The sequence below is a fragment of the Psammomys obesus genome, unplaced genomic scaffold (genome assembly GCF_907164565.1).
Source record: "Psammomys obesus unplaced genomic scaffold, mPsaObe1.curated_primary_1811, whole genome shotgun sequence".
In the NCBI taxonomy this organism is placed as follows: domain Eukaryota; kingdom Metazoa; phylum Chordata; class Mammalia; order Rodentia; family Muridae; genus Psammomys; species Psammomys obesus.
This window is the reverse complement of record NW_026593286.1, coordinates 35,321,475-35,349,452: the sequence shown is the minus strand read 5'-3', so window position 1 is coordinate 35,349,452 and position 27,978 is coordinate 35,321,475.

The window sequence follows — 27,978 nt, the reverse complement described above, 5'->3', positions numbered from 1 at the left end:
TTCAGCAGCACACCTCTCTCTGCCTTCCAGCTATCATCTGACATGTCAGTGATCCATTAGTTAGAAGACGGGATGCCAAAAATAGTTTTTCATGAGTGAAATGAATGATCAAGATAAAAAAAGAGCAATGGCTGAGTGCTTGCATAGCATGCACATGTTCCTGGATTCTAACCCTAATACAACCCAAAACAACACAGAAGACCCAAAACAAAACAGGTGGTAAATGCCTTCAATCCCAGCACTGAGAAGACCACAGTTCCAAGACCAGCCATACATGAAGAGAACTATTCATAAAAGGAAAGAAACCTGTGTCTTGTGTAAGCTGCTATAATCTAGAGGACTTTTTTTTACAAGCAGACAGCTAGCTTAGGCCTTAATAAATGCACTTACACATTAAACGTGTTTTAGGTCTACAGAGGGCCCACTTCTCTCTCATGCCTGAGTCTTTGTACACACAGTTCCCTATGGCTTAACTACTCTGAAACCTCCAAAGGTTAACCTAACTAACCGCTGCCCTCCTCATGGCAACTTAAGACCACCTTCTCAGAGACACAGACCCTCTTCAGTGCTCCCAGTCCATCAAATCTCACTCCATCTGCCACTAGAGAACTCTGCATGCCTCCCTCCCATCAGCACTTCAAAATATTTACTACCCTATTTTTTTTTCTTGAGAAAATATACAAGACAGCCTGTACAGCCCAGGCTCTCCTTGACCTGAGGACCCTCCTGCCTCAGCTCTAGAGTACTGGAACTGTGAGCTTGTGCCACTGTGCCCAGCTTCTGAACAGTGTAATTTTTTGTAAACACTTGTCTCCCTGGAGGAGAGGCTGTAATCCGAGTGTGTAATCCGAGTGTGTAATCCGAGTGTACTGGCAGTGCCAGGACAGTATCCCAACCATAACTCCTTCTCGACATTATCGTTTGCCATGCCCACTAGGGCATCTGTGCAGATCTTGACAAGTATCTGGGTGCACCCTAGCTCACTATATTTTATTGTATATACTTACGGTAACACTAATAAAGGAACAGACAAAGAGAGGAGCTATTTCATTAGGCACAATTTGTCATGGCTTAGAGAGACTTCCTGTTTATACCTCTTCTCAAAAGATTATGTTAAGAAATGAATTCATAGCTGAGAGTGCAATAGTGCAGTTATAATGGTGCAGGCTTGGCGTGCATGAGAACATTGACCCCTGCATTAACCCACATATGTGGATACACATGACTCTTTGTTGCAGGGAGAGTCTGAGGAAAATCAATAGTCACCTTAGCTTTTTCTTTTTTTTTTCAGGTCGAAAGTACAGAGGTCAACTGCGCGTCCCCTCAGCACCTTTATCCTACAGAGCCTATACTTGTACCTTAGTCCTTTTATTTTTTTTTTCTCGAGAGAAAAGCTACTCATCATTTTGTACCCTTTTCTTTCCTTCTTGATCTCTGTCTTACTTCTCCTTCTCCGTGTTCCTGTTTTCCTCGTCAATGTTCAAGCTGAGGAATGAGAAAGCTCTACCCCCGATTTCCCACTAGCAATGTCAATTAGGCAAGTAGATCTACTACTGCCACCTTAAACTGCACTAACTTTTTTTCAACTTATTTCCCTTTATGGCCAACTAATGGGCAGAGTGAATGGAATTTTATGTAAGAAGTGGGAAATAGTAAGAGCTGGAGGGGACGGGAACTCCACAAGCAGAGCAACAGAACAAGATAATTTGAACACAGGGAACTTCCCAGAGACTCATACTCCAACCAAGGACTATTTGTGGAGATGACCTAGAACTCCTGCACAGATGTAGCCCATGGCAGTTCAGTGTCCAAGCAGGTTACATAGTAATGGGAAGAAGGACTGCCTCTGACATAATCCAATTGGCCTGCTCGTTGATCACCTCCCCCTGAGTGGGGAGCAGCCTTACCAGGCCACAGTAGAGGACAATGCAGCCACTTTTGATGAGAACTGATAGACAAAGATCAGAAAGGAGAGGAGAACCTCCCCTATCAGTGGACTTGGGGAGTGGCATGCATGCAGAAAGGGGAGGGAGGGTGGGATCAGGAGGGGAGGAGGGAGGGGCTTATGGGGGGATACAAAATGAATAAAGTGTAATTAATAAAAAATTAAAAAAATCTCAAAAAAAAAGCTGTAAGGGCGATGTTATCATTGATAATTTGAGTGCATGAAAAGAGGGTTTCACAACACCTTTACTTCGTTTTGCATCAAGAGTGAGGACAAATGGAATACTATCCTTGCTGAAAATGATGAACATATGTAATTGATCTCTGCATGGTCATGAACTATCTGACAAATTCATCCGTGACTTTGACCCTGCCTATGGGCTGGGCTTGGTTTGTTTTCCTGCTCCTGCTCCCACATTTAATGCTGCCCTATTTCCAGAAATCTGATTTCATTTGCTTTTACTGATCATGTGTCTGCCAAGAAGTCCCAGCATTGTGTCCTAAACTAAATGAGATCAGACAATTCAAAATTGGTGTGTGTAACCTTTGACATCTTTTATGATCATCTCTGGATATTCTTATTTCAGAGATGTATTTCCTGGCCACAGGAAAGCATCAGTCTGGATCAATCTGGCTGTAAGTGAATTTGTAGTGGGTGTCCGGACCTCTTGGCCATGTTCCGTGAAAAGAATACACATATATCTTGCTTCCCTTCTTAAATTATGTTGCTTTCCCTTGCCACATGGGCTAAGCTGCTCAGACACTGGCATTATTAAGCAGATATACATCATTAGAACAACATACTGTGAGATTTCAATTCTCTGAGCTTGAAGGAATTAAGGGGATTTGTTGTTTTCCTCCTCTTTAAATGACACACACCTACGGCCCTGTTAGAATCCTTTCAGCCTCACAAAGCGGGAAAGACTGGGACAACAGATAAATCTTCTTAGTCTTTTGTGCCTCGCGCCGTCTCCCATAAATATCAGATGAGAGCATGCATATTCTGGTGAATGTAGGCCAGCTGCCGTGATGCAGGAGGGAGATTTGGGGCTTGAGATATAAATTTTTCAAGGAGCTAAAAGTAGCTCCTAAGAACCTGCTTTACACAACTGCCTGCCCAAGCCTCAGACATCTCTACCGTTAGACACAGAAACATTTGCCTATTCTAGTGCAGGGGCCAGGGTTGGCTCACTATCAGCCTGAGATAGTAAAATCAAGTCCTATTTCAATTCCCATACAGCCCCCAACATCTAACCAGAGAAATCTGAACTACTAAGTGTTAATTAACCAAGTAGACACATCCTCCATGGCTGGCCCCTTCCTTCTGTACCAATGTGCCCAACAAAATGATGAGGCAGAAAACAGATCACTGAGATAATAGAAAAAACAACAAACAAACAAACAAACAAACAAACAAAAAACGTTCTCATCCACTGCTGCAACAGCTGGCCCGTAATGAGCTGTATTTAAAGCTTTCTTGGCTTTGTTTCTCCCAGCATTGCCAAGGCGGAGGGGGGGGAACGACGACAATTTTCTCAGTTTGTAGAAATCAGGGTTTCTTCCAGAAAACTGGCAAAGGCTCTAATTGAAGAAATTCAAAGTCAAAGGATGGTGCTAACCAGATGTGCGTTGATAGTACCAACCACTGTGAGAAACACAGACTGACCATACCAGGTTGATTTCTGGAGTGCTGCTTCCATCATAAGAGGCAGGAAAGGATAAGGTCCCAAACATGGATACTCAGAAGTTTTACTCTGTACCCCAGTAAATACACATGTCAAAGGCACAGCTTCCATGTTTCTCACCACTATGTTTCTCATGACTGAAAGATAAAAGAAATTTACTAAAGACAAATTGCAAGAAAATTTCATGATAAGCCCACCATGTACACAACTGTCCCTTATCCTCCTGCCATATGCCTTCCTAGGTCTGATGTCTGTGGCGCAGTCAATCATCCTGAATGTACAGGACAGTCGTGGCCCTTGTTCCCTCTCTCTGCCAACCTCTGCTTATTCCAGCCCCTCTGGAACGCTACACTTGGAGGAGTGGTGGCAGGAGTGTTAGGGAAAGAAGATGTTTAGACACTTAGACCTGAAGGGCTGCCTACCAAACGCTGGGTTTATGTTGTCCCTTCACTTCTGTCTAGAAGGTTGAAAATTGTTCCTTTCATTATTAGACACTATTTCATCAGCTGAAGAGCTGAGCTAGGTTACTCATTTAGAAAAGAAGATAGTAACTCCACTGGAGCAGCTGTACGATGGCAGAGGGCAACCAGATGGCTTTCCACTCCACCACTTATCTCTAGAACAGGAGGAGGATATGAATGACTTAGACTTAGTAATTGCAGAACAGTTTAGAACAATCTAAGAAAGTAATGTGGGACTTTCAGAACTCAAAGTTTTATGTTGTTGAATATTAATATTTACTATTGACTTATCTTTTAGTTAAGCAGTGATTATTCCTAAACCAGCTGTATACCCAAATCACCATACAGAGACTAGGATTTATTAACCTACAGTACTATGCTGGGCAATAGTTACTCCATCCTAAACCTCCAAGCCTGCATAGTTTCTTATCATTCAGATTCCACCCATTATACTTGCTTTTAGTCATATTTTAGGTCCAGTTCATCTCTCCTCATGATTTGAAGTACCCTCCAGCCGATCTCTCCTCTCCTCTCTTCCCACTCTCTTCTTTCTCCTCCCCTCTGGACCAGGATGTCCCACTTTCCATTGCTCAGCATTGTGGCTTTTGTTGTTGTTTTACTGACAATACAGAGAACAAATGGTGGCATGTTTACACAAACTTGAGACAGGTGATGCTTAGAATAAGCATCACAATGCAATGCCCAGATTGAAACCAGATAGTGGGGTAGAGAAATGACCATCTGCATGAACAAGGGTAAATTGTATACATTCCACAAGACTATTATACCAACAGTTTTAGGGAAAAAATACCAGTGTTTCTCAATGGCTAAGGGCAGAATGTAAGGCACACTGAAAAAAGGCATTATGAATGAATCCTGTGAGAACGTAACTTGGTCTAAGAAGACTTTAATACTCTTATTAAATGCAAGAGCCCTTCTGCCTCCATCCAATTTGGAATCTGTTTTCTTAGTACATGGTTTGCCACTATGAACTATGATGTCATTTTTCATGAGAGAACAAAGTAGGTGGCCATGGGACCCCATAAGAGAGAGAAAAAGAGAAAGCTATGAAGGCCAGAAATGTCACTGGTTTCTGCGTATACAACATGAGTAGCTGATGCTCCATCTCTCTACTTCCAAAATTCTAAACAGGAAGAGAAAAATTAAAAATGCTTTTTTTCCTTAGTAACCAATAGAATCTGCCTTTCTCTTCTTTGACCTTATTCCCATGATTCACCATAAATTTAAAGAGGGAAAGGAAATCATACAACAACAACAAATACAGAAAATATCTACAGGAGACACATGAGCCAACTTCCTAAACTAGGCACTGAAAGCCACAGTGTAGGTATAAGGTTATTGTGTGATTAAAATGCTGGTTTCTGTACCCCTTCCACCATATCTGGTTGCAATCCTTGTACTGGGAATCTCCTGTCTCAATGTTGTGTAAACACTGCTCTACAGTTGTCCCCAATATGCCAATAAAACAGCTTACAGCCAATCAATGAGCAGGGGAGAAAACAGGGCTGGACTTCCTGCCAGCCAAGGGAGGAGGAGTTAGAAGAGGAACAAAGGGATTCAGCCATAGGCAAAAGTCCAGGAGTAACTGAGAGAGAGAGAACTCAGAAGGAAAGCCACAGAGCGCAAGTATCTCTGAGATAAACGCTAGGAGGAAACCAGATTAGCTTAGAGAGTTAAGAAGAGAGTAATAACTGCTCTGTTCTTGTGCTGTGAAGCTTATTATTAAACAAACATAAAAGAGTCTCAATTATTTGTGATAGCTAGGTTAAGAGAGAAACTCAGAAACAGCCACAGTTTTATAAAAATAACTTTAACATCACAACATTGTTCTACCTCAACAAACTGAGTATCAGACCTCTAAGTGAGAAGGTCCTAGAAATTAATCTGATCGTTAAGGCTGCGTGAATAGCAGTGCTAGTTAGAAGACAAGAGCAGTTGTAACTAATGTTACAAGCAATCTGATGTTACAAGGACATAACAGGCCCTCAGATGTGCCAAGGACACACGCCATTCACATCTACCATTCACACCTCACACCTGCATCATCTCATTTCTAAGATGGAGAACAGGAGAGGTTATGCTGGTTTAAATAAATGAATAGGAAATTTGTCCAATTTTTCCTAAAATTATTCCCACTTTATGAAGACAGAAGAGAATTATTGTTCTCCCTCCCTCAATGTTACAGGCCCCTTTATCCAAGAAACAATTCAGTTTAGGATCTGAAAGGGTACCAAGTCTGTCTGCATGTGTCTGTGTGTATGCCCACATATCTGCACATAGGAACAGGGAGGGTAGAAAGGCTCTAGATATAGACAGAATGCAATAAATCCAAGTGCAATTCAAATATCCTACTTGAGACCCGCTGGAAAGATCAAAAGAGGTGTATAATTTATTTGAAGCTGGAGAGTAGGAGGTGGCAAACTCATGGCCTGCCATGCACACCAAATAGGCATGCATGCTTTATGAAAAGAGATCTGAGAAAACCAGAGACGGTGTGAATCAGGGTAGAACATGGGCTATGGTGTGGTGTGGCCAACACAGGTCAGAAGGCTAAGGAGTCCAGCACAGATGCTCAAAACTTCCAATTGATGCTCTATTTTATAGGTTGTTCCCCTGTGCCCTTCCACCTTCTTCCACAAAGTAACTTGGACTGAATGTATCCCAGCTCTCTCTTAACAGAAACAAACAAGAGATGGAACCAGTCGCTATCAAATCTCAGGGCCTGTGTGCACACTTTAGGGCTTGTTTAAAAGTTAAGAAACCCCAAGAGATTCTGACCCTGGCCGACTCTGATGGCGACTGTTCCGGACCACATTTCAGCAAACAGCGAATGGCATAGTAGCAGCAGGAAGGGTGACTTGCTAGCTAGCACACAGCCATGGTTCATTCATCCTGGCAGCATAAAAGATTCTTCACTCACTCAGCAATCCTCAGCCCCACATCACACGTGGGAAAGACTTGCATTCCCACTTGGGTTGTTCTTGTATCACAGTGGCTACCCTGCAGCTCAGACACTCACAAAACTTAGCCAGTGGGCCTTCATTCCCAGCCTCAAATTTTTAGGGAAAAAAAAGATATTATTTTAAAGAAATTTAAGTTTTTAAAACTCTACAGTGGTCACATGAGCCAACACATTCCAGCACATTTGATTTTGCTTGCATAAGCTTTCTTTCCAGGCACCTTCATTTCTTTCTTTTCTTTCTTTCTTTTTTAATGAAGGGCAAATCTAGTGAATGTAGACAATACAAGCCAAGTTGCAGGCTGCTCATCAGAGCCTCCCAAATATAAAAGTTTACTATTCACTTGGGAAGTAGTCATCTCCTTTATGCCAAATAAACCCACCTCCACAGAAGCTCCTTTGGAGCTGAAGTACTCTTGTAAAGCAGGAAAATATAAAGGCTTTTCTAAATAGCCCTGAACAAAGAAATCAAGTTCTCCCAACTGTGAAAAATGGTAGTCTGAAAAGGAAGACTTTCTCTATTTTTTTAACTTTTTAATGTCAAGAACTATTGCCCAAATAGCAACAGTATCAGAAGTCCAGAAGCACATTACAGTGTGAAGCTAAAACTAAAGATGAATTAGTAAAGCAGGCATGGTGGAGCATATCTATAAGCTCAGGATTCAGGAGGCAGAGGCAGGAGGATCCACAGGTCAAAACCAACCTGAGCTACCTAGGAAGTTTAAAAGCCAGCCTGGGTTAAGTAGGAGGACTCTGTCTCAAACAAACTAACCAATGGGTTGGTAAAGAAACTCTGAACATGGCCAAATTCTTTTGAGAGCAGCTCAGCCCTTATAGGACTAAGCAACTTAACCATTCATGTCATTAATCAGAATTTCACACTGATAAGTATAAGGAAGAAGGAACATCTGGGCACAAAGACTCTGAGCTTCAAGTGGCATCTCCTTTTCTCATGCATTTTTCCATAGCAAAGAACAGAAATCACTATGGATAAGTACAGTATGTTCAATCACTAAACCTTCTTTGTACAACACATGCATCAAGAAATGACTGGTTATCCCAGCTACAAGAAAAAGCATGTGGATGCCACAAACATGAAAGAGAAAAGATCCAAATTTCAGTATTGTGTTAAGAGACTAAACATAAAACTCCCCTTAGCTTGCATGTGCCCTTCAAGACCATTATAGCTAAATTTCTGTTGCCAGTCTCCTTTAACACAGTCTGGAGCAAACAGCCCTCTCGGGCATCTACATTTCCTCCATGAAACTGTATGTGATGTCTGCGGGGCCCCCTGAGCGCCGTCCTTCTAGCTACCTGTGCACCGCTGCCACCTGAGCTGCATGCCCATAAAACTGCGCAGGCCAGCTCTACTTGTTATTTTAACTATAGAATGTAATCACATAACTAAGATTATATCTCTTAATCGTATAACTTATAACTATACTGAAAAGATTTAAGGGCAAAGAGTAACTACAGCCATAGAAACTACCTGAGTTACTTCAGAAAGATTCGGCAAAGTCATGCATCTAAAAGTATTATTTCAAATTAAGACTGGGCCACAAGATTGGAGGGAAGACTAAGATGTTGAAGTTGTATCTCAGGTTGCCTCTCATGAGTCTTTGGAAAGGTGATGCCTGGAGTTCAGTGGCCAGCCCAGGCAGTCAGTGAGCAGACCTTTTCCAACCAAAAAACAAAAACAAAATCCTTTAAGTACTTTCTGTTCCCTTCACCAATACCACCAAAACCACTATACACACACACACACACACACACACACACACACACACACACACACACACTGAAGAAACTGAATTGAAAATCACGAAGGCATTAATTATGGGTGTGGCTGACAACAGCCAGCCAGAGAACTGCTGCAAACACATGCAGGCAGAGGACTCTCAGGCTACTTGAGAAGCTTAGTTAATTCACACTGGCAATGCCTAAGCCACCCACTTACTTTCTTCTGCTCTACTGAGCTGATGAAATATCCCAGTGACAAACCATTCAAAGATGCAGTCAAAGAAACGGAGAAAAGACTATACATCTTAAAAACAAAGCATTTCAAAACTGTGAAGACATTTTCAGAGGATGGACTATTCTCATTCAATGTACAAGAATCACCTGAGAGTTAACAGCAGGAAAGAGACAGAAGAGATATAGTTTATCTCCATGCTTTGTGAACATATAAAAATAGCAGACCACGTTACAAAAAAACAACATAAAGACAAAGGTGTAGACCAAAGGAAAGCATGGCGAACAGCAATGACAAAACACAAAAGATTCATCAACTGAGACCATATCAGACAGAGAAGAGCAACACCATCAAAAACGTCCAGAAGGAGTGACATGAAAGACAAATGCAAGACAGTTAAGCAGTATAAAAAACACCATAGACATTTTTTAAGAAGTCATATGGACCCGGGGTAAGATGATCAATCCTCCCTTAGAAAGACAAATGGGAGGTGCATTGGACGTAGGAGAAAACAAGTAACAGGACAGGAACCTACCACAGAGGGCCCCTGAAAGACTCTACCTAGCAGTGTATCAAAGCATATACTAAGACTCATAACCAAACCTTCAGCAGAGTGCAGGAAATCATATGAAATAAGAGGAATTAATATGACGTGGAAAGGATAGGAGCTCCAGAAGGACCAAATATATCTGGGCACAGGGGTCTTTTCTGAGACTGACACTCCACCAAGTACCATGTATGGATATAACCTAGAACTTCTGCTCGGATGTAGCCCGTGGTAGCTCAGTAACCAATTGGTTTCCCATAGTAAGGGGAACAGGGACTATTTCTGACAGGAACTCAATGGCAGGCTCTTTGACCTTCCCACCCCCCAAGGGAGGAGTTACCCTATAACAGGCCAAAATTCCCTTCCTATATATCACAGGCTAACAAATTAAAAACCCCAAATGCCAGAAAATGCTTTATTTTATTTTATTTTATTTTTTTATTTTTTGGAAGCTGTTAGTGAGTGAGGTTCCAAAGATCCCCAAAGAGTGCAGGCTATTGGCAATGCTTTTGGTTATTCTCCAGAGCTTTATAGTAAGACCCTACTACTTAAAACATTCTTAACTCATACAGGATGGATAAACCATGCTCGTAATGGCCTGCAAGCTTTATCCGTACCAGCTACACTCCATAGTGGATAGTATTCTTCTCCCAAGGCTCAGGAATCAATTTTCATTAATAATGTGAACCTTGGTAGGCCTCAGAGTTACATGCATATATAGGAAACACTCTCCTTTTGTAAATTTGTGTTTAAATATTAGTATCTTAGATATTTTGATTACACAGAAACTTGAAAATATGCAAAAGCACAAATGAAACATATACATTCCAGGCTATGCTCCACACTCAAGAGTATTTGTGCAATACAAATTGGACTTGATGGGGAAGAAAAAAGAAAAGGATAGGGAGAAGGTGGGAGGAAGGAAAAGAAAAGGAAGAGGGAGGAAAGTGAAAGGCAGAAAAAAAGAGCAGGAGAAGGGAAGAGATGATGACAATGATCTTCCTGGACGTTGAATGGATAAGAAAGTGAAGGTAAGACTATATTGTATATAATACTCAAGAAGAAAATCTGGCAACAGTTAAAACTTGTGTCATAAAAAAAAAGACTGGCATTGGAAACTTCATAACAGGATATTTAAGTAGTTTATTCATCTTTTATAAAAATTCTTATATAGTATAACATTTAAAAATAATCAGCCATACTTTCCAGAAATTGCTACTGCTGTTGACTTTGTCTCTTTTCTCCAAGACATAGTTCATTTGTACAAGTGTATATAAAAATAATTTAATAGTTTTGCTAAATAATGTAATTTTTATTATCTCTTTCGTTCTGGAGACTATAATATAATCAAAATTTATATTATAAAGAAATGATAGAGATAGACGATATAACAGAGAAAGATCTAATACATCTATAGAAAATAGATTCTTAAAATTCAAAATAATGATATTAAGAGAGGAAAATGACCAGAGAAAATTTGTCAAGCATTAGCAGTTGCTGTCACTGAGAAGTGATGCTCAGTGATTGTCATTTTTCATTTGTGCTTTTGCGTATTTTCAAGTTTCTATGTAACCAAATTATGGTATTGTGGGACCCTGCTGTTAAAGTCAAAGTCTAGTATTACTGGATAGACCCTAGGCTCCAGGCAAAATGACGGACTCCCTTTGTCAGCAGGGATCCCTCTTCTCTGCCTGATCTGGGGAACCTGAATCCCAACATCCTCTACCTCAGTAATGTTGCAAGTCCTTAGAAAAAAATCAGGTTCAACTCCCTTTCTCCTAGTAGAGCCTGCGCAACAAGCACCTGGGAATTCCTGGAAATACCCCACCCTATGCTAATGGCAGCTCTCAGCAAATGATCTTTACCTGGAGATCTTCCCCCATCCGTAGGATAATTACGTACTGCATTTCCCCCTCTTATGACAGGGCTGTGCAATTGCTTGTAAATGAAGTATCCCTGGAACCCCTAAACCCAGCGAATCAAACATACCCTCAAAACCCCTCCCACTGCCCAAGGTTTTATAATGTCCTTAATTCATGAAATAAATGCTCGCTCTCAAACTCCATTCCTCCACCATGCCCAACTGAGTCTCATCATTTATTCTATAGAAGGACGGGTTCCCCTCCTCCCCAAATAATTCACCACTGGACCCCCGAACCCTGGGCTTGACTGCTGGTCAGGCAGCCACATGCTGCTGGCCACCTCAAACTTCCACCATTCACTGGAGGCGTGTCAGAGTGGATCGCTGCCATCATCTATCTAGCGTCACCCTGCTCACCACAGTGCCTGTCTGCAGGAGCAAGAAGTCAGATGTTCCCAAAGCAGCCATTTTGTCCGCCCAAACAGAACTGGGTTCTTACCTCTGCCTCTCCCATCGAGCCTCTGCTACCAGGTGCTCTTGAAAGAGCCACCGACTTGTCCAAGTCAGCACAGGCCCTCGTTGCTGCCTGGCTTGGGTTTCAGAGCCCTGAGCTCTTTTGACCCTGCACTTCACCCTTTTCTGCCCTGAGCATGCATTTCAGGCTATGTATGCATAGAACTCTGAAATAATCCATATGAGAACTAATTAGGAATATACATGTTTCCTCCATAGACTATTTGATATACTTTAAAAGCCTGCCTATAGAAAAGATGAATACGGCAATTTATAATGTATTTTTAGTGTCTACGTAAATGTGTAAATGTTAAACACTCAGGAGAAAAATGTCCCACTCAATATGAACTATAAATATTGTATTGACATGCAGATGCAGAGGTTATCACAGAAATGTAATGCTGCTCTTCTCCGTATTTAGTCACCTTTTGTGCGCTATCCTTTACAGTCTAAGTTCTTCCTTAGAAAGATGAGTAAACATGCAGAGATGTGCATCTTTGACACTGTGACAGGATGCTGTCATCACAAATGTGTTATGCCATGTTCATAGCTCTCCTGGGACATATGCAGACCATAAGCCACAAATTATACATACCTGATAGAGGACATTGGTGTCTATTGGCATTAAGCCAGCCAAACAGCCATACACTCCACATTTCAGCACTTTTCCAGGCAAAAGGCACACAGAGAGGAGGTAAAGCCGATGCAGTAACAATTCTCAAAATACACAAGATAAAACTACAGCCAACATCAAGAAAATGACCCATTTTCCTTAGGACAACTGACACAGGTCCATTCAGTCCAAGACAAGAAATGTGTTCTTGCTTCTAGGCACTAACACAGGTCTCTGAAAGACAACCAGCCTTGGCTCTTTGATCATCTCCCCTTGAGACGGGAGCAGCCTTACCAGGCCACAGAGCAAGACAATGCAGTCAATCCTGATTAGACCTGATAGACTAGGGTCTGACGGAAGGGGAGGAGTAACCCCTCTATCAGTGGACTAGGGAAAGGGCATAGGAGGAGAAGAGGAAGGGAGGGTGGAATTGGGAGGGGATAAGGGACGGGGCTATAGCTGGGATACAAAGTGAATAAATTGTAACAAATTAAAATAAAAAGAAAGACAACTAGCCTCTAGCTCAGTCTCTCACAAGATCAATTGTTGGCCTTTGCCCCTACCCACTTACATAGCTTCAAAAGGCCAGAATAAAATATTCATCTTGTTAATCCACCATAATCACGAAGTAAGACACTACTACTGAAGATACAACTTACGTTGGATATAAAATTGAGAGAAATGAATCTCAAACCAACTGGGAAACTTCTTTCCTAATGGCTGATGGAAGATACTTTGCAGGATGCTGGGGAAGAAAAGACACTAATGCTCTTGCCCAGTGCTGGATCCTCCATGCTACAATACTAACATGCTGGACAAAATATGCCCATTGGTACAATAGTGGCAATACTGTTTTGGGATAAGTAAGAGTTCTGATAGAAACTGAGCCCTGCTCCACAGGAAGGAATTTCAGATCTGGTACTGTAATCCTGGTCTAAAGTTCATGGCATTGGAGGCCCCAGGTCCCATGGTAAAACCTTCTGTTTTTATTTTGCTAGATGGTCACTCATTCATATTGCCTTCTAAATATTTATATTTATATCCACAGAGCTGGTATACTCTCTCAACTTTGGTTAGAGGAGCTTCTTTTATCAGTAATGAGTAGTCAACGAAGAAACACATAACTGGTCAAAGTACTGAGAATAAGAGACTGGGTATTCAGCCCTAAATGATATGTCTATATTAACCCCCTTGCCAAGGCTCAGGGAGCATTGCTGTGGAAAAGGAGGTGAAAAAAATGTGAGCCCGAGGGTGGGAAGGAGTATAGAGAAATAAAGCCTTCTAAGCATGACATGACTACACAGCCATGAAATCATAGCAGCTGTGCTTACCTGCACAACACCCAACACCGTACACAAGACCAAGCCAGCCAAAACTGTAGAGGACCTTAGACTCTGCCTCTTACCGAGAAGCTATCATCAGCAGGCAGTTTCTGGGGGGTCAGTTGGAGGGAGAAATCATTCTTGTTTGAGGATATTTCCCATGCTCGGGTGGATGTCCCTGCCCCATGCACCTATAGGCAATGCTAACTAGATTTGGTGTGTTATCAAGAGAGAAAAAAATAAAAAACAATATAAAGTTGGAAGGGGGTATGTTGGGGAGAAAAGGAAAGGGATGGAGGAGAAGAATAAGGGTAAATATGATTGTATTTCATTTTTTTATATAGATATAGGTGAAATTCTCAAAATGAAACAAATATTAAAAGCATCTGATAGTACTTAAATATTCTGTGAATAAAAAGAGTTTTTAATTAAAAAGATGTTTGCTATGTGGGCTGGGCTGGAATGGTAAGGTCCCATTTGCCACTGAGCTAAGAAACATGAGTCTTTCACTGTGAAAGGGAAAGGAAGAAAGGAGACAGATCTGCCTTTTCCTGTTTCAGCTTGCGCCTCCAACTCCCACTCCAGCGTCTTAATCCTTCCCTCTGCTCTAACCACTCTAGAAATCCTCAGCCCACACAGCACAAATGCAAAATCACCTTGCAATTCCACGGGTACCATTTCTGAGAAACAAATTTGGTCCCAAGTTGTATTTGCACAAGATGCTTGTATAAGGGGGAAAACTACAGAGCCACTTCTCAAACATCAAGTCACATCAGCAGTCTCTGAAGAGTATTTACACTAACTGCAAAGCAAGATGATGGGTCTGACCTGGTAATTCACATCTTGTTTCCATGCCCTTTTGGAAAACCAGCGTACCATACACAGCTTGTGGTAAAGCATGTGGGAACTTCAAAACAGAACCAAGGAACTAGCAAGGCAAGAGACTGCAGAGGGTTTTATTGCACATTCCCCATTTTGTTCAAGTCTCTACTTTTGTCTGAGCTTCCTGGGAGATGGAATCTGATTGGTTACCACCTGCTCAGTAATCCCCTCCCACAGGGACCAACTCATCTGATATAACCCCAGGGGAAAGCTGCCATTGAGTGAATTTCCTTTTATTCTGATTCTAACATCTCACTTCCGGGAACTTCTTGTTCATTGTGAGAATGCACAGTCTGGATAGCCACATGGGCACACACCAGGACTGGTTAGCCCTAGAACCCCAATCCCCCGCTGGGATCAATAAATTGTGAGGCTCTAACTAGCTGGGCTTTGCAGGGGGCATTTGGAGGACAGAGACAGAGAAACATTGCCTGACAGTGCCATTCATTATATTTATTTACTCGTGTGCAAGTGTGTGTGCATGTGCACATACATATTATGTCCATACATGTGTTTCTGCCACAGCATGTGTAGGGAGATCAGAGGTCAACTTGTGAGAGTCAGTTTTCTCCTTCGACCAGGAACTGAACTCAGTTTGTCAGGCTTGTGGCAAGCCTTCTCATGATGCTAGCTAGCCCTGAAAGGTTTTTAAATAATATACACTTCATTTATTTATCTTACTTACATGCATTCGTGCACACATGCAGGTAAGGGAGAGGTGTGAATGTGCGACAGTGTCCGTGAGTGTCAAGGTCAAGCTGTGTCTCAGACCCAGAACACTTAGAGCTCTCTCTCATGAGAGCCAACATCCTCTCTTTGCTTAAGCCGCTTTTAGGCGAGTTTGCACCTCTTGAAAACAAAACAACTAAATAGTACATGAGAATTTTAGTAGACAAGAGACAGAGAGAGAGAGAGAGAGAGAGAGAGAAACTATTCTCTGTAGAATTTGTAATATTGCATTACTCTAAAGTAGCCACTCTTCTTGCATCTACCCCAGGCGACCAAGGCTCATCTTAAGTATCCTTTTGTGTCTGACTCCTGACCAATCCCCTTTCCTACTGATACATTCTCTCCTAAGCCGGGTTTCCACATTTAGCAGGCTCATCCGGGCTGTAGTCTTTCTGTCTGTGCTCTATTACACCGGCAACTTGAAAATGTGCCACCCAGAAGGCATCAGATTCCCTCACTCCCAAGTTCTTAAGGGGAGGCGTCACTGGATCACAAGCACTGAGAGTAATTGAAAACCTCTTCATAGATTATTAAATTCTATAGTGCCCAAGAGAACGCATAAATCCTCTGAATTAAATGCAATGAATTCCTTTTACTAAATTCTAGCATCAAAAATCATTACTGTAGCAAAGTGACACACTCATTAGTTTCCAAGCATCAGGGTAAGCTCATGTTACTTTCAATGAAGGAGAACACACAGCTCTCACAGTTAGCTAGTTCTCTTTGCTGCTGTGACCAAAATAGATGACAAGAGGCAATGAGAGGGAAGGAGGATCTATTTCAGCTAACGGTTCAAGGGGATACAGACCAAGGCGGCTGGGAAACCGGAGTGGTGAAGGCATGTGAAGGCACAGTGGTAGCAACGTGACGTGGCTACTCACACTGTGCGCGCAATACGGAAGCAGAGACCCATAGTGGGGCTCATCTTGCCTTCTCCATTGTGTTCAGTACAAGACCCCAGCCCAGCCAGGAGCAAGGGCACACAGCTGTAATCCCAATACTCAGGGAGGCAGAGGCAGGAGGATCCCTGTGAGTTCGAGGCCAGCCTGGTCTACACAGCAACTCTAGGACAGTCAAGGCTACACAGAGAAACCCTGTCTCAAGAAAAGAAAAGACTCCAGCCCATGAAATGGGGCCACTCACACTTAGGGTATGTCCTTTGCATCTCAGTTAACCCAATCCAGAAACATCATCACAGGCATGAACAGAGATTTCTCTCCTACATAATTCTAAATTCTATCAAATTGACAGTATTAACCATACAGCTCCTCTTTAGGGTTCTTTAACCCACATTTTCTTTTTTTTTTTAGGTACAAATAGTTGTTCATAAGAAAGTCACAAAACAAGGCAAACACGTATGCATTTTGCATTTTAGTGCCCATTACAGCTACTGGTTGGTAAATAAAGGCTATACTATAATCCTTTTCTATTTCCTTTTAAGCACAAATCTTGTCTATAGTTAGGTTCATTGAGAACCACCCCCAGCTGACACTTCCCAGCTCTTTGACCTAATTAACCGCTTCCATAGAGAGAAGCAAACTGTCATTGTCTCCTAAGTATTATTTATTTATGTGTTTCCCCCACCAGGCTTGTTCTTTGGATGACGTGGTGATCTGGTATAGCAAGTAACTGACAGATGCTTTATAAACATCAGTTGCATGAACTTAATTAACTTGTCAGAGCTCTACCCAACTATCTTCTCCGTGACCCTTTTGTTATGATGTGGTTTCAAGCATCAAGAAAAACATTGTGGGGTTGGGGATTTAGCTCAGTAGTAGAGCGCTTGCCTAGCAAGCACAAGGCCCTGGGTTCAGTGCTTAGCTCTGGAAAAGAAAAAAGAAAAGGAAAGGAAAAACATTGCAAGCTTTAGAAATGTCATATCCAGGTCAAGAATAGTGGTGCTGGCCTATAATCCCAGCCCTGGGAAGGCCTGCAGGAATCAAGCCAGGGCTATACAGTGAGACCCTGTCTCAAGAAACCAAGAAGCAAGGAGGCACAATGATTCCAAGAACAAAGGGTACACAAATAACTTCTTGCACACGAAGTTTTCAACCTTTTAAAATCTACCCTTTAACTCTGATGCAATTATCTGACTCGAGGCTCAGTGTCTGACCTAAAAGTACGATCTCTAGCCTAGCTCTGAGGAAGACCATTGCCTTCAAGGTGGCCAAAAAGAGAGCTGAGCTAGACCTCAGGAGGGATAGCGGATTTAGAAGCGAAATGAAAAGTGAACCAGTGTGACCCTTTCTTAGGACATGTAAATGTAACTTGTGCAAAATGAGCTGTCAGACAGAAGAGAGATGATGGGGGGAAAGTGAAAACTGAAACTGTAAAGCAGAAGCTAAGGATGAGAGAAGGGAGCCTAGAGCAGCGCAGACAGACTAAGATTCAACCGGAAACAGAAGCAAGGGCCAGGAAATCTTAAATGGTCGCAAGCTAATCATTGAAAACACAGTGACTGGTCAGTGACACAATGGCTGCATTATGTGACAACAAACTTGTTTTTGGCTCTTTACTTCTAGTGGACGGTGGCAGTTGTTGGTTACAGAACATGGATATCAAGACTTGTAAAAGCCAATGCAGTGGAACACAGCTGAGACCACAGTACTGGGGAGGTGGAGGAAGGAGAACCAGGAGCTCAAAGTCATCTTCATTACACAGTGAGTCCGAGGCCACCGTGAACTATGTGAAACCCCACAAATTGCCCAGAAACCCAGCAGGGGCAGCTCACCATTTGACGAAGGGCTGTTACCGGCACATTCAAAAGGATGAACTCGGGTGCGATTGGTTTGCAAGATTTGGACTGTCCAATGTCAACTGTCACTTTACCTGGATGCTGCCTCTACAATGATGTCATATTTCTCTCAATCAAATCTTTCAATCAAGCAAAGAACACCTATCAACTCTATCTACTATCAAATTCACAAAATAAGCTGTAGATATATTTTAATGCACTCTTACGAGGAAGGTTTACTCTTAGGTATGGAGCAGAACCATTGGGATGAAATGCATAGTCTTCACCTAACCCTAATTACTGCCATTATCAGGGTAGAGTATAAACTCAGGGTCAAGCAGCTAGAATAAGGATATTTTAATTTTTCACATTTAATAGTCCAGGCTTCAAAGGCATCCACTTCTAATTCGATACCCTTATCTGGTCTTCCTGCAGCAGGAAGAAAGAATAATGGGGAGGCACGCCTTTTTCCCAGTGGCTGTATTCTGTCATGTAATCAGGATTAGTTTAGAGAGAAATAAATCTCTATGCCTATACGAGAGGTACAAGGGGATGCTATCATATTCCATCTAGGGGTCTTCTCTCCAAGCACTTGAGGGAAGTTCAATGAAGTCTATCTTCAGAGTTTGGATGGTTTTCATTTGGTAAGGCAAGTCAGTGCTTAGATAACATCAAGGGGAAATACACTATGGTGTCTTACATAAAATAGAGGTTTGCAAAACAAGAAAGATGGACACTGTCAAAGCTCTAAAAGATCACTAGGCAACTAATTATTAAACAATTAATTAACAAGAGCTAGATGTCCTAAGAATAAACCACTCCTGGCTCCTTGACTTCTTCAATCAACTTCATTAAAAATACCCAAATTGTGAAGGGACAATAGTTGCCTGCTCCACTTTGAAGAGCCCCAACCAGGTCACTGTGATAAATAAAGACACTGGTTAGAAGATAAAGGAGCAGACTCTCGGTCTTCCAGACTGCTGCTTTACTGTGGCTTCAGTAAATACACAGACAGTTATGGTATCACTGCTTTAGAGGCTGGAAGTTCACAATCCCAGCAGGGTTGGGTCTTTCTGAGAATTGGAGAAGGGGGTCTGTTCCAGCCCCATTCTCCTTGACTGTCTTCATTCCTGTGTTTCTTCCTATCATCCACCCTCTGGGCATTTTCTCTGTACAGATTTCCCCTCGTTAATAAGTACCCTGGTTATACCGGAGGAGTACACAACACTCATTTTAACTGGATTGCCTCTAAAAGGCCCTATCTCCAAATAAAGACACAGTCTGAGGCTCGGAGGGGAGAACATCAACATGGAAATATTGAAATGGTAAAATTCAATCCAGGTCAGAAACTTAGAGGCCATCTAAATCACAGACTGAGGGGTATGCACACAATGTAATTGGTCATTACATTCTTTATAAGGTTTTTTTATTGGAAAAACATAACCAAGAAAATGCTTAAGACACAAATGCACAGCATACCAAATAATTAAACCACAAAGTGGGTACCGTAAAAGCGAATAATAACTCATGAGGGAAGATGCATACTTGATCAATAAGAATAATCAATTTTTACCCTCTGCTTTGGCAATATGTTCACAACTTAAGACTAAATACAGTCAAAAACAATAGATTCTAAAAGAGCTATTTCATTACAGCCAAAAAGGGTAATAATGGAAAGAAATTTCTAATAAGATGAATGACAACTTTAAATAGCTCATATTTTATTTCTGCCATGGACACAAGACAATGCTAAGCATTAAAATTTTCTATTAAGGTGAAATGTATTTGTCTTTTTTTCCCAGTAAATATTCCATTGCCTTCAATGACAACTAGGAAATTAGATGAAATCCAAAGGCCCATCCTGTCTTTGTCACAGCAAACCAAGTAACCAGCTCCAATGGCTGGGTAAGGTAAGGAATATTTTTAACTTTACTTCTGGGACTGAAATTTAAGTCTCATAGTAAACACAACTCTATGATTTCATTTCATGACAAAGAACCATAAAAACTTCTAGACAGGAATGGGGATAAGGGACAGTTAAATAAAAAATAATAACAATTTTATACTATTTTTCAGAAACATTGTATGAGACCTTAAAAAAATAAAGCTATTGTTAAAAAGTGGCAGACTCTAGAAAATAGTCACTTTCATTATTCCACACTAGGAAATTGTCTCAACTACTATTCTACTGCTGTGAAGAGACACTATGACCAAGGCAACTTAGAGAAGCCAGCTCTTAACTGGCTTTCTGTCTTAGAGGGTTGGTCCATGCTCATTATGGTGGAGAGTGTGATAGCTGACAAGCTGGCATGGTGCTGGATCAGTAGCCATGAGCTTAGTTTCTGGTCCACAGGCAGCAGGCAGATAGTGACTGTAGTTCTGGTATAGGCTTTTGAAATCTCAAAGCCCATCAGGGACACACCAACTGCAACAAGACCACACTTTCTAACCCTTCCCAAACAATTCCACTAAATGGGACCTAGCATTTAATGAACCTATTGGAGCCCATTACTATTTAACCCACCCCAAAGCAAAAGACTACTATTTAGTAGACATGACCTAGCAGAAGTTGGTTTTATTTCCTTCCTAAATGCTATTCCAGATGATAAGCAAAAACATACAAAGATCTGGCTTTGGTGTGTTTTGTTGTGTCTGTCTTTTCCCCTCTACAAACTGCATAAGGACAGGCTTACATCTCTGCAGCTTAAGTAATCCAAACCCAGTCAGAGAGAGCTTTGCTTAAGTGTTTACGGAAATGTGATTATTGATCTCTTTTGAACTTAGATGTAATTACTCTTTGATTTCGAAAAGAGTTAAGATGAGTTGAAAAATTATACTAACTGTTGAGGAAAGAGAATGTTTAGCAGCCGTGTGTTATTTTCCTAAGCCTGTGCAGAATCCAAATCGTGCCTCGGCTTCTCTTCCCAGGCCAGCAGTGACTTCATGGCATATGCTGTCATTCTCATTCCTGGTTTCCTTTTCCCAGAAATTCTTGTTCTTTCCCAACATTCTCCACCCCTCAGCTTTTCTGACAGCCTTCCATGTCTCACCCGCCTCTCCTAGCTCCTTTCAAGCAGTGCCCCAAGCCTAGTCGACAGACAGGAAGGAAGCAGTCTGCCTTTGGGAGACAGATGTGAGGGCTGATGGTGTAGCCCAGGATGATACAAGGCCACACTGTCAGGAGAGAATCAGGAAGAGAGATTTAAGTAGTAATTAAACTTAAAAGATTTGTAGCCAGAGAAGCTGAGCAACATGAGGTGTGTGTATATAGATATTTCCCCAGCAAAGTAAACCTCGGGCCCTTGCCTACCTGGAAATCCATCTGGATAGGCAGATCTTTGTTCCATTCTTAATGGAACAACTGTTTCTTTATTTTCCTTTTTTTAAAAAATCTTCAAATATTCCAAGCAACATCTAATCAGTCCCACTTTCAGAAAATGGTCCAGCCCCAGCCTCACAGAAAACGGTGATGCTCCATTAGCAGAGAAGTCTGTCTGTCTGTCTGTCTCTCTCTCTCTCTTTGGTTTTTGGTTTTTCAAGACAGGGTTTCTCTGTGTAGCCCTAGTTGTCCTGGAGTCACTTTGTAGACCAGGCTGGCCTCAAACTCACAAAGATCCGCCTGCCTCTGCCTGAGTGCTGGGATTACAGGTGTGCACCACCATGCCCAGTTGAAGTCTGACTCATTAATAACAAGGACAGAGCACAGACGATGGCCTCAAACAGTTCCTTTACTCTTCCTAGCATCACCTACTCAATGCCTACCACCATCGCTTTGAGAAATAAATGAAAACTTCCTCCCTACTCCCTCTCCCCAAGAGTCTTTAAGTATCTTAACTCCTGTGCTTGAGTCCCAGGTTCCCTCTAGCTCTCTCCTATGTCCAGCTAAGTCTCCACTCCTTGTCTCCATTGGGATTTCCTTGAGTAAAAGGGGACCAGGTTAGAATGAAAGCAAAGGATAGAGAGTTGTCCTTCCTCTTCAGAGAATCAAGAGAAAGAGACTCTCAGGTTCAGCTTCAAATTGAAAGAATTGGGACCCTATTAACATATCATACTAAACTAAAAACCCTTCCAGTTGGCTATGGACCCACACCAGGACTGTATCTGTTACATAGCCTGCTTAAGATCCTAGAAGGGAGATGGCCGTGCCCTCAGCCCCCAAAATGCTGAGTGGCCAGAACCACAAGGAAACAAACCCTTCTCTCCCGCACAGGCTTTGGCCTCACTTTCACTTCTTCCTCAGAATCAATTTAAACCAGCTAGAAGCTAATAGGTTGCTTTTGCCAGCCATAAGAAAAACACTCTTCACACCTTTCTCCTCCAGAAATATCATTTTGTTCACATTCTTTCTGACACTGTGGATTACATGCAGTAACTTAAAAGATGGTTTAGAATTCAAAGTTTCAGTCAGTGGGAAAAAGAGTCTATCTGTAATTTCTCTGTAATCTACCAGGACAGAAACTACTTCAAGTCTATTTATTCACCCAGCAAAATAGCAATAGGTTCTGTACTAGGTCTGGGCATACAGTGAGGAATAAAGCAGAGATATTACTGCTCACAGTGGAAAAAGAAGAAAGTAAATAAACAGGGAAATAGAGCATCGCAAATGGTAAAACATGTTTACATTACAGCAGTCAGCAGGATTACAGGTCCAAGGCACTACCAGACCATTCCCAGGCTCCACAGCAGCATGACCAGTGACCAAGAAACCATAGTAGAAAATTGCAGCAAATTGCTGGTGTAGGACACATTTGCATTTATGCTAGCAAAACGGGTGTCTGAAGAAGCCTTTTAGGCCTATGGCTCACCAAACAAATGGGTGCTTCTTGATAGAACTCTATGCTGGACCAAAAAGATGCCTCACATACTATGTAAGGTTTTTTTTTTTTTTTAATATTAGTTACAGTTTGTTAACTTTGTATCCCTGCTGTATCCCACTCCCTCTTTCCCTCCCAATCCCACCCTCCCACCCTCATCTCCTCCCTGCCCCTTTCCAAGTCCACTGATAAGGAAGAACCTCCTCCCCTTACATGTGATACTGGTTTATGAGGTGTCTTCAAAACTGGCTGCAAAGTCCTCCTCTGTGGCCTAGCAAGGCTGCTTCTCCCTGGGGGGGGGGGGTGTCAAAGAGCCCACCATCGAGTTCATGTCAGAAACAGTCCCTGTTCCCCTTATTAGGGTACCCACTTGCATACTGAGCTACCAAGGGCTACATCTGAGCAGGGGCTCTAGGTTGCATCCATACATGGTCCTTGTTTGGAGAAACGGTCTCATAAAAGACCCCTGTGCCCAGATATATTTGGTCCTTGTGGAACTCCTGTCCTCTCTAGGTCATACTAATTCTCCCCCTCCCCCTTTTTTTCTGGTTCCCTGCATTCTGCTGGAGGTTTGGTTCTGGCGCTTTCTCAGACAATTAGGAATACCACTTCCTCAAAAGCCAGCTATAACACTCCTAGGTATATACCCAAAAGAGGCTCAAGTACACAACAAGGACATTTGCTCAACCATGTTTGTCGCAGCTTTATTTGTAATAGCCAGAACCTAGAAAAAAACCCAGATGTCCATCAACAGAGGAATGGATAGATATTGTGGTACTTTTACACAATGGAATACTACTCAGCAATTAAAAACGAGGAAATCATGAAATTTGCAGGTAAATGGCGGGATCTAGAAACGACCATCCTTAGTGAGGTATCCCAAAAGCAGAAAGACACACATGGTATATACTCACTTATATAGACCTATAAGATAGGATAAATATACTGAAATCTATCCACTGAAAGAAGATAAACAAGAAAGAGGACCCAGGGTAAGATGATCAATCCTCACTTAGAAAGACAAATGGGATGGACATTGGATGTAGCAGCAAACAAGTAACAGGACAGGAGCCTACCACAGGGGGCCTCTGAAAGACTCTACCCAGCAGTGTATCAACGCAGATATTAAGACTATGTAAGGTTTTTATTCTTTCTGTTCTGAGACAGCTATTGCAGTGCAGGCTGGCCTCAAGCTCCCAGTCCTCTTGCTCCAGCCTCCCCAGTGCTGGGATCACGGCTATTCCTGACTCACTGCACATATTTTAACATAAAAGATGATTGACTTGAATCATCAGCAAGCCTCAGACCACAGGTTTGAGAAGTCTCATTTCTGGGAAACCAGTACAAAAGTCTCCAATAGGTGAAGCAGGTACATCACGTAAACAAAATGATGCAACAAAAGTCTCCAGTCAATACAGCCGGCATCACACTCAGACAAAACAACCCAGCCGCACATGACTAGGTGTGATAGCACATGCCTAGAATCCCTGCACTTGGGAGGCAGAGGAAGAAGTCAGGTGTTTGATGTCATCCTCAGCTACGTATTGATTTCCAGACAAGTAGAAAGAGAGAGAGGGAGGGAGAGCAGAAAGAAAAGAAAGAATGGGAGAGAGGGAGGGAGATAGGAAGGGAGGAAGGGAGGCAGGGAGGCAAGGAGGAGCAGGAGAGAGCCCAAAGTATTTCAGAAGCCAAGAAGTTGAGATCTCCAAGTTTTCTTATGTGACTACAAAATGATGGCTTTTTAAGAATTCTGACTTACAGTGACAAAATACATGTAAGTCAATGATTTATGCTTACTGTGTCATCATCTCATTGATGTCTTCAGAGATCTGGAAAGTCGACAAATGACTCAACGTCCATTCACAACCCTTAAAGAATATTTGCTAACTATAGAATTATTGAAGTGCCCAAGACTAACTCAAAGCATGGGTGGTAGAATTTTCTCCACCTCTTCAAAATATGTGTCCCGCCTTTCAGAATCTGGGTCCCACACAACAGGGAAGCAAAAACTGAGAATGGTCTTCTATGTCAATACTTTTTTTTTTCCTTGTACTAATTCTGCTTCATTTTCATTCAAATTTATGTTCCAGCATTCAATTCAACTAGGGCCACTTTGATCCACAAATGAGAAGTTGATCTCTGGAAAACTCTACCCAAGAAAAACAATAGGCTCATTACAGTATACAAAAGTGTTGGCTAAGAAATGACTCTCAATCTGTTGCATGGCACAGGAAAAAATTGCCACCCTAAATTTACAGCCAAGATGAGAGACCAGAAAACCTTTGTTTTAGACAACAGATCCATGACCAATAAAGGCTATGGTAAAACAGAGCTGATTCCAAGTTGCACATAGCACTCTGTCCTCTCTCAAAGGACCCCAAAGGAGTTGTAAAAACCTACAGGGTCACCCAGGATAGGGACACCAAGAATAAGAATAATTATGGCCTGTATTAAAAATGAACAGATCTCCTCTTATGCAAGACTAAGTAAAAACAAGGATAAAATATACTACTGTTTAGTCAATTTGGGATGTCAAAACAATACCACAAATTAAGTAGCTTATTAATAACAGAAATTAATGTCTCCTCATTCCAGATGCTGGGAAACCTAAGTAGATCCAACATCTGGCAACAGTCCTACTCTGGTTTACAGTGGACACCTAGTCACTGTGTTTCATATGGTGAATACATATGGGACAAAGCAGATGAGGCTTCTTTTTAAGGGTACTAATCTCACTGACGAGGGGTCTATTCTCCAACCTAATAACCTCTCAAGGACCTCACCTCCAAACAGTGCCATGCAGAGGATTACAAGAGCAGTGTATATGAGTTTAGGGAGTAGAATCAAGACCATAGCACGCAGGTCCTATTAAAACACACTGCTGGATTCAATATGAAAGTCACACATGAAAATTTTGTAGATAGTGATTATATACCTTAGATAAATGAGAAAAGTGGGGATTGCCCAAATAAATGTCTAAGCACTATGATCAGCTAGTTGGAAAGCAAATTCCTGGTCTCCATAAAAATAAAAATAAACTCCATGGGATTAAAGGAACTTCTAAAATTATTGTTGGTTTGGGTGTTTCCTTTGGTTCTGTATACATGTTTGTTTTTGCTACTATTTTGCTTGTTTCTTTTCTTCTCTTCCTTTTTTGAAACAAGGAGGTAAGGTCTTATGGCATCTGGGGCTGGCCTGGACCCATGTAGCTTCTTGCCTCAGCCTCTTAAGTCAAATACTTTTTAAAAAGAAAAATAATCATCATGCCATCTACTTTGAACATGCTACTTAAATCCCACTCGTGGTTTCTTGTTGCTTTTAAAACACAAGATTAAAACCCATGAATGATCTACATATTCCTATATGCTCTGGTGACCTTCAAAATTCTTCAGCCACAATCTTGACATAATCACATTTCACCTTGGTCCCGGTGCTTCAGCCAAATGCTTTGAGATAGGACCATAAATGCCCTCCTCTATCATCTGCCCACTGTGACTTAGCTACAACCTTTTTGCAAGATCATTTCTACATAAAGCCCCTCTCTTCAGGAGCTATTTTTCATACTGTCATTCACCTTCCCTTCAGAACATTTATGTGTGCAAATGTAAAACAAACTAAGGTCTATGCTTCCTTTCCCATCTTAACCAAGCCTGAACGACTGAACAGTCACATGAAAATTCTCCCCAACACTTCTCAAACCTATCTCTTAGATAAACCTAGGGATGTGCCATAATGTAGACTTTTACTTACTAGGTTTGGAGTGAGGCCAGAGACTACATTTCTAACAAACACCAAGTGATGGGGGGGCACTGATAATGCTACCACAGTGACCACCTTTTTCTAGCAAACCAGTCCCCTGTTTACGATCCCACAGATCAGGTGAGCTGACCCCAAGAAACTGAGCGTTAAAAAGTTCCCTAAAGCATATTAACTTTTATTATTTATATATATTATATGTGACATATTTTAATATTTTATTTTATTATAGTTATTATTTAAATAAATAATACATAATATTCTATTATAAAATGATATTTTATATTCATTTATGTAGTGGAATATGCCACAGTCAATGACAAGACTTCTTTTTCATGGGAATAATGAGTAGGCTTTTTAAGAAAACTAACTTCTTGTTTGTTGTTTTTTATTTTTTTCAGAACAGACTCAGAGACATTCCATGGGTCCACAAGAATGGTATTTCCCATAACAGAGCCATCCAGTGACTTCTTAATCAGAGTGGTGACTGATCAGAGAGCGGCATGCATGGAGGTTCAGGGGGCAGTGTCTGGAGTGGCAATGGTGGTGATTAATCAGAGAACACCACACATGCAGGTTCCAGAGGGAAACAGCATCTGGAATGGCAAATGGGGGTGGGGAGAGAGTAGATTCTGAAAAGCACGATATTTGATGTCCTGTCCTCCAAACTTCAAAAATGGAGTGGCAGCTCCTGAGAACTTCAGGGCAAGAAGCAGAGGTGTTTGGGGACCAGCACATGGCCTTGCTGAGGAGAGAGGCCTAACAGTGCATTTCTTTAGTAGGGCTATAGGAGCAGAATGTTTTGATACTGCTAAAGACAGCGTGCCTACATTTCAGGAAGGTACACTGTACCTTGCTTGAAACATCCTATGGTATGGTCATGATGAGGGTCTTGTTTTAGGCAGCCACACTGCTGAGACTTCTTGGGTTCAGCATCTTGTCTTTTCTAGAAGACGTTATCTTGAAGCAAGTGCCTTGATCCTCTGGCTCTTGCAATCCTTCTATCCATTCTTCCAGAAGAATTTTACAAAGCCCCATCCAAAAATGAAGAACTGAATGCTGATGGACAAGACCCCTGATAGATTATCCAATCCCAAGTGGTCAGTCCTAAACACATGAACCTGTAAGTAACACTAAATGGATGCAGTAGGGTGTGGGTGTGTGT